This window comes from Ictidomys tridecemlineatus, chromosome X (genome assembly GCF_052094955.1).
Source record: "Ictidomys tridecemlineatus isolate mIctTri1 chromosome X, mIctTri1.hap1, whole genome shotgun sequence".
NCBI classification, from domain to species: domain Eukaryota; kingdom Metazoa; phylum Chordata; class Mammalia; order Rodentia; family Sciuridae; genus Ictidomys; species Ictidomys tridecemlineatus.
Genome location: NC_135493.1, coordinates 52,015,452 through 52,022,666, shown reverse-complemented (window position 1 = coordinate 52,022,666; position 7,215 = coordinate 52,015,452). Strand labels below are relative to the sequence as shown.

The 7,215-nt window shown below is 34.1% G+C and overlaps 1 pseudogene; it reads left to right on the top strand.

Moving 5' to 3' along the window:
* The first annotated feature begins 1,052 nt into the window (after positions 1-1,052).
* On the top strand, positions 1,053-4,464 carry LOC101966444 (vigilin-like; annotated as a pseudogene).
* The last annotated feature ends 2,751 nt before the right edge of the window (positions 4,465-7,215 follow it).

Here is a 7,215-nt window from a genome sequence, read left to right as displayed (position 1 = left end):
TGACAGACTTTAATTGTGTCACTTAAAGATAATGAAATAGGTAACAGTGAAAAAAAGAAATTGGATAAAATGGAGAGTTTATTTAGTCAGATCAAGCTAAGATATCCTCTCTTAGGAGGTAATGTTTGAGTTAACACTTGAATAATGAAAGGAGAAAACTATACAAGATAATGGAAAAATTGGTTTGTAAACAGATGAAGTACTGAGTACCAAGTCCTGGAAAGACAAGTGCCAAGCAACAGATGGACCACTTTAGCAGTAGCATAGTGAGTTAGGAGAAAACTGGTAGATGCTGTGATCAGTGAGGGTGGAGAAGAATGAATACTTAAGGGTGTAATAAAACAAAGAGAATTAGATCAAACATATTTTCTCTAGGTGAAAGTTTTTAAATATTTAATATTTCATATACTTTTGGGTGATAGTATTCATTTTATTTTACTTGCAAAGGGAATCCACTAGAAGCTATTAAGGAAATAATACATTGTATTCCGCTTTGTGGAGAAAAGGCCATAAAAGCCAAGAATAGAAGTTGATATAGCATTAGTACAATGACATGATGGCTTAGACAAGGCATGCAGATTAGAAATAATTAAAAAATGCCATACTTAGATTAACAGAAATACTTTTATTTTTCATGTGTTACACAACAGAAAGTGAAAATAAAAGATGACACCAAGTGCTTGGCCTAAAGAAAAGGAGGAAAGTCAAGTGCCACTTATAAAATTCCAGAATGTTCCAAAAAAAGAAAATCTGGAGATATAATCAGGATTGCATTGGATGAATTGAGTTGGAAAGAACTATTAGGCATTAAAATGGTGATACTGAGATGGTATATATATATATATATATATATACATATATATATATATATATATATATAATACTTTTTGTATTATTGAATGTATAGATTAATTTGAAAAGGAATTACATCTTTAAAGCATTTATTATTCATATTTTCAGTAATTTGAAAAAAGACAGTTACAAGAGGAGTTTTGTGGCTGCTGACCATTTATCTTCAACACATCTGCATTGTACCTACTTAAAAATCAACAATGACCTCCAAAGAAAATCTGAATGTCCACCAAAGTAGGCATATTCAAAAAGAAAATCCTACCACTTTAAATTTAGATGAGGAGCTTGGTATTCTTACTTATACAATTTTTTTGTCAACACAAAAATAAATTGGCTACAAAATCCTCAGGAATTTGCAGAATCCTCTAGCAATAATATTCAATATGCAAAGACATCAGTTATCACTCAAGCTTTTTATGTGCTGTTGGAGGAAGAAAAGTATTTGCTTCAATTTGATGAAGCTAAACAAACAAAATTGTATCTAGATATCATGGAAAGTACTGGTGTTAACCTAGAATTAACTTTTGTCAAAGACCTAGACCTCTACATAACAGTCTCTGGTAATCCAGAATCTGTCATGAAAGCTCAGAACAAAATTTTTACATGGTTTCATGAACATGTTTTTACTACAAAGTCTAGTTCCAAAGAACAGCATTGCTGTGTTATAAGCAAGATTGAAGATAAACTACAAGACTTGGAACAAAAAGCTGCAATGAACACTGAATTCTTATACCCACATACTCAGAACAACTGGATCAATAATGTTGGCACACACCAGATTACACAGAAATCTCCATACAAAGTCTTTCTTAAATCTGAAGAACAAGAGAAGCATGTTATAGAGAGATTACATGAAAAAAAAAAGACATTTCATCCCTTGTGTGCCAGGCCACACAGTAAAACTACTGACAGTACTATTCAGGAAACAGAGGCATACATCCTTATTCCATCATCCAGTGACAATGAGATAGAAATATTTTTCAAAGGAAGAAAACCACAAGTGGATCAAGCTGAGTGTTGTGCAAGGGAAATTTTTGAGAACACCAAAAAGAAAACAACTACCACAGATAGGGAGATGAAATCACAGCATAATTGTACCATAGGTCCCAAGCACAATTCCATGCAAGAATCTTAGAAAGAACTGGAGTTTCCATAGAGATCTTACCCTCAGATAGTATTTCAGATTCTGTGACACCTCAAAGTGAGCCTGAAAGTACAGGGGTAGCATTTATTGAAGCCTATTGGAAGGCCAAGGTTACATTATTTCCTCTATCTCTGCCCCTTCTTGGGTAAGAAAGGTCAGAATATATCCAAAGTAACAAAGAACATGCCAAGAGTACATATAGAGTATACTGGAGAAGATAAAATTATCTTAAAAGGACTAGTGGAAGATGTGAATTATGCCCCCCCCCAAAAAATTGAGATCATACTCACAGATCTAATTAACAGAATGTATTATGAAGAGATCAACATTGACTATAAATTTCACAAGTTCCTGATAGAGAAAAATGGTGCTATCATAAATAGAATTAAGGAGAAGAATAAGGTTTCTGTGTTAATCTTAACTGAAAATGAAAATATCATGATCATAATTGAAGGGGAACATCTGGGTGTCCAACAGGCCAAGAGAGAACTTACTGATCTTGCCACTAATTTTAAAAATAAGCACAGGAAGGACTTAATAATTGAGCAAAGATTTCACCACACAATTATTGGGAAGAAAGGTGAACGGATACGTAAGAAATTCCCAGAAGTTATGATTAATTTTCCGCATTCATCAGAGAAAACTGACATTATCCAACTTATAGGGCCAAAACATGAATTAGAAAAATACACAGAGTATTTGGAGAATGTGGTAAAAGACATTATAGAAAACAGCTATTCTATAACTATTCCCATCTTCAAAAAGTATCACAAAAGTATCATTGGAAAAGGAGGTGTAAACATCAAAAAAATATGTGCAGCAAGAATCACCAAGATTAATTCTCCATCTGAAATAGTAGCAACTCAGAGAATATTGTCATTAGTAGAAAGCCAGAAAACTGTGACATTGCACATAACTGGATCCTTTCAATTCAGAAAGATATAGCCAATATTTCAGAAGTAGAAATTTTTATTCCTTCCAGTCTGTACAAATCTCTTATTGATTCCAAAGAGTGTTTGATTAGTTCAATCATGGAAGAATGTGGAAAGATCCATATTTATTTTCCAAGAAACAACTCAGTTCTTCAAAAAGTCATTATTAGTGGCCCTGCTGAAAGTGTTGAAAAGGCCAAGGAAAAGCTGTTGCAGCTATCAGAAGAAAAGTAAACCAAGAATTATTCTGCAGCACTGCATGTGAAACCACAGTATCATAAGTTTCTTTTGAGTAAAAATGGTGGCAATTTTTCCAAGATCTGTGCTGAGACTGGAGTTCGTGTCATTTTCCCTGCCTTTGAGGACAAAGATCAGGAATTGTTGACTCACAGGGAAAGAAGAAGCTGTCAAAGATACACAAAAGGGACTAGAGGCTTTAGTTAAAGATTTAGATAATGTGGTAGAGGATAATATGCTGATAAACCCCAAGTATCACCATCACTTTATTATGCAAAGGGGCCAGGTTTTATGGGACATGACTGAGGAGTATGGTGGTGTAATTCTTCTCATCTTCAGGAAAACAGAGCAACAAAGTCACACTAAAAGGAGCAAAACCTTGTGTAGAAGCAGCCAAGAAATATATTTTGGAGATTACTGGAGACTGGGATGCTCAAGTCACGACAGAATGTGTTATTCCCCAGAAGTTCCATCATTTTGTCATGGGATCAATGGGTCCCCAAATTCGACAAATTGCTAAGGATTATAATGTTCAAATCAACTTCCCAGACAAAGAAGGGCTAGCTACAGATATAGATCCAGCTGTTGAGGAAAATAGGGAAGAAATGGGAAGAAACGTCACTAAAGAACCTGCTTCTATATCCCCAAAGAAATGTGACACCATATTTGTCTCAGGCCGAAAGGAAAAATGTGAAGCAGGCTATTGGAGAACTACTTTTCTTCTGCTCTTTAACTCCTCTGACGCAAGGTAGTTAGAAGCTAGGTCTTAAAGTAGCTCTTAAGTCTCTAATTCCTGTCACTGATGAAGTGCATATACCCTCTGACTTACACTGTTACATTATTGGTCAGAAAGGAAGTGGGATACATAAGTTAATAGATGAATTTGAAGTTAATATCCAGGTATCAGAACCAGGAATAGAGTCGAATATCATATCCATCAAGGGCCTTGCTACAAATGTGGAATAAGCCAAGGCCAGATTACAAGAACAAGTCAAGGCTTTACAATCTGAAATAGAAGATCGGGCACTACGAAATTTTAAACTAATATTTACTCTAGACCCAAAATATCACTCCAAGATCATTGGTCGTAAAGGCTTAGTTGTTGCTCATATTTGCTTAGAGTATGATGTTACTATCCATTTTCCAGTTAAATAGAGCAATGAAATACAATATAAAAATAGCATGTTAGTTGCTCGAGATGAAATAATGAAAATTATGCAGAAGATTGATAAAACCATTACTAAGCAAATCCCACTAATCTGCAGTGTTCATGGCCATAAAACATGGATAGTAACATAATACTCTAAGTTACCATTTATTAGAGTCAACATGAGATACCACACTTACTCACCTTTAGAAAAGGCTACTATCAGCATAGCAGTCATTTTTGTTCCACCTTCTTGAATCTCATCCTCAGTTTCAACTACTTATTAAATCTAAATTACTCTTTTCAGAATCACTGAAGAGTAATTTAGATTTTGTTACCATAAGACACTGAAATGTGTCAAGTTGAATTTAGCTCAAGGTTAAATAAACAATTTCCTTTTATGTTTTATTTTAAGGTGTATCTAGCTTTGTTTTTTAACAAAGCTATAAGAAAGAGTATCTGCAATAAAATTACATTAATATCAAGTTATGACAGCAATTACATGAAGGAAATAACAATAACAATAAAAAAAACTTCATAGAAATGGAGGTTAAAAATAAACCTCTTCCCTTTAAAAAAATTCTAAAGATGAATTAAATTGAAAAGATAAATACATTTGAAAGTTAAATTCCATAATACGTTAAAGTCCAAAATAAAAGTCTATTGCCTTTGTGAACTAAAAGTCTACAAGAAAACTAACAACATGGAATAGGAGGCCCCTGTCTTCTTCCACCCAGATATGCCAAATTAATATCTATTTACGGATCCCTTCTCTTCAGTAGAAAGTCAAACAAGCTCTGAAACTTCTACACTCTGGTTGACTGAGAAAACATACACATTGAAGGGGTTGTAAAATTTGAGGTACACACTAGGTAGTGCCCCAAGAACTATATCACAAAATTGGGAAAAAATCCTCAATACCCTGCTTCTTGAGTGGAGAGAAGGGTTCACACTTCACATGTACATTACCTTACTCTAAGGTTCTCCAAAGTTTGGCTTTTAATTAACCAACTCTGGGAGTGGAGGAGATTAGGAAACAGGAGTCTCTCCGAACCACAGGAAAGAAGTGGATAATTATTGGTTCAGCACATTAAAAGAAATATTGAATTATATCATTTGTAGGCCACTAATCTATCAAAATAGAGAATTCTGTGGCTATAGACACAAAAGAACAGTTTCATATAATTTGTTCATTAAAATTACTTAAAAAACAAACTCTGAAGGAATAGAATCCAATTTCCATATTTGTCACATTACATACAAGGATGTATGCAGCCACCAAAGTACATAATTTTCCAGTAACTGACTTCCGTATAGGAGATATCCAAAAATAGACATCTATAAATCACCTTAAAAGAAATTAAAGTAATTTTTAACAAAGCTCAGTAAGTTATAAGAGAACGCAGATAAGCAAATCACAAAAATCAGGACAATGGATGAAGAAAGTCAACAGAGAGAAATGATAATAAAGGAACAAACAAAAATTCTGTTGATGAAAAATATGATGAATAAAATTAAAAATGTAAAAGCATCAATAGAAGACTTTATCATACAGAAGATATAATCTGTGAACTTGAAGACTGGTCATTTGAAAATATCCAGTAAGAGAGAAAAAAGAAAAAAAATGAAGAAAACCTGTGGAATCTACGAGACAGCATTGAGAGAAAACTTTAGCATTATAGGATTTTAAGAAGAAAGACAGGGACAAAGATATATTTAAAGAAATTATGACAATATTTTCAAAATCTAAGGAAAGATACAAAAAATCCAGGTAAATGAAGATCAAAAGTTTCTAAACACATTAAAGAGGAAATTTTCCAATCAGGCTAAGAAAGAACTCACCAAAATATTACAATCAAACTGTCAAAAATCAAAGACAAAAAGAGAGACTCTTATAAGCAGCAAGAAAAAAGAGGTTTCTGGTATGCAAAGTGTTATAGTTTGGGTATAACAAAGCTACTTCATTATGTAGGAATATTAAGAGGTGAAATTATTGGCATATGAGAGCTATAAGCTAATCAGTATATATATGCTAGTTTGAATAGACCGATTTGGTGGTAACTGTATGGCTAGGGTAGGTAGGTCACTGGGGACAAACCCTGGAAGGGTGCATCTTCCCTTCTTCCTTTCCCTCCTTCTTCTATGTCCTTGCTATCGTGAGGGAGCAGCTTCCTCAGTTTCCTTCTCCCATTTCATTCCTCATGATATACTGCCTTACCTTGGGTCAGAGCAATGAAGTCTGCTGGTCTATGAACTGAAACCATTAAATCACAGCAATGTGAAACTAGTTAAAACACAAAGGAAGATCATAAGGCTGTCAATGTTGTTTAAACATAAATTTGTTTTCTAACATCTTTGAAGACTAAGAAGATCAAGGGTATCAGATAATTAACTTTCTGATGAGGGCTCTTTTATGGTTTGCAGATGACTGACTTCCTGTTTTATCCTTGGTGAAGAGAAAGGTCTGGTTTCTCTTCCTCATAAGTAAGGAAGTGCTAAAAGAAAACAATTAGGGCCCCACCCTATGACTCATTTAACCTTTATCATGGTCCTTACAGGTCCTATCTCCAAATACAATCACATTGCCAGTTAGGGTTTATATACCTGAATGCTAAATTAATACAACTCAGTCCATAGCCAACAAAGAGCCATACTTCTTAAACCCTCTTACAGGTGGAAGGTCATGTTTCTATTTCTGACCAGTGAAAAGTCCATGTAAAGTTCTTATGTTCCTTCTTCCCTCTCAAAGCAATAACAGAAGCGTGTATCAAATGTTATCTAAGTGCCTTGGACCTCCGTACCACTGCTTGGATTACCAAATGCATAGAAAGTCACCTAAACTCACATATATTTGTGTTACAGATACTTGTACTGATAAACAATTAAGACTTTTATGTTATAAA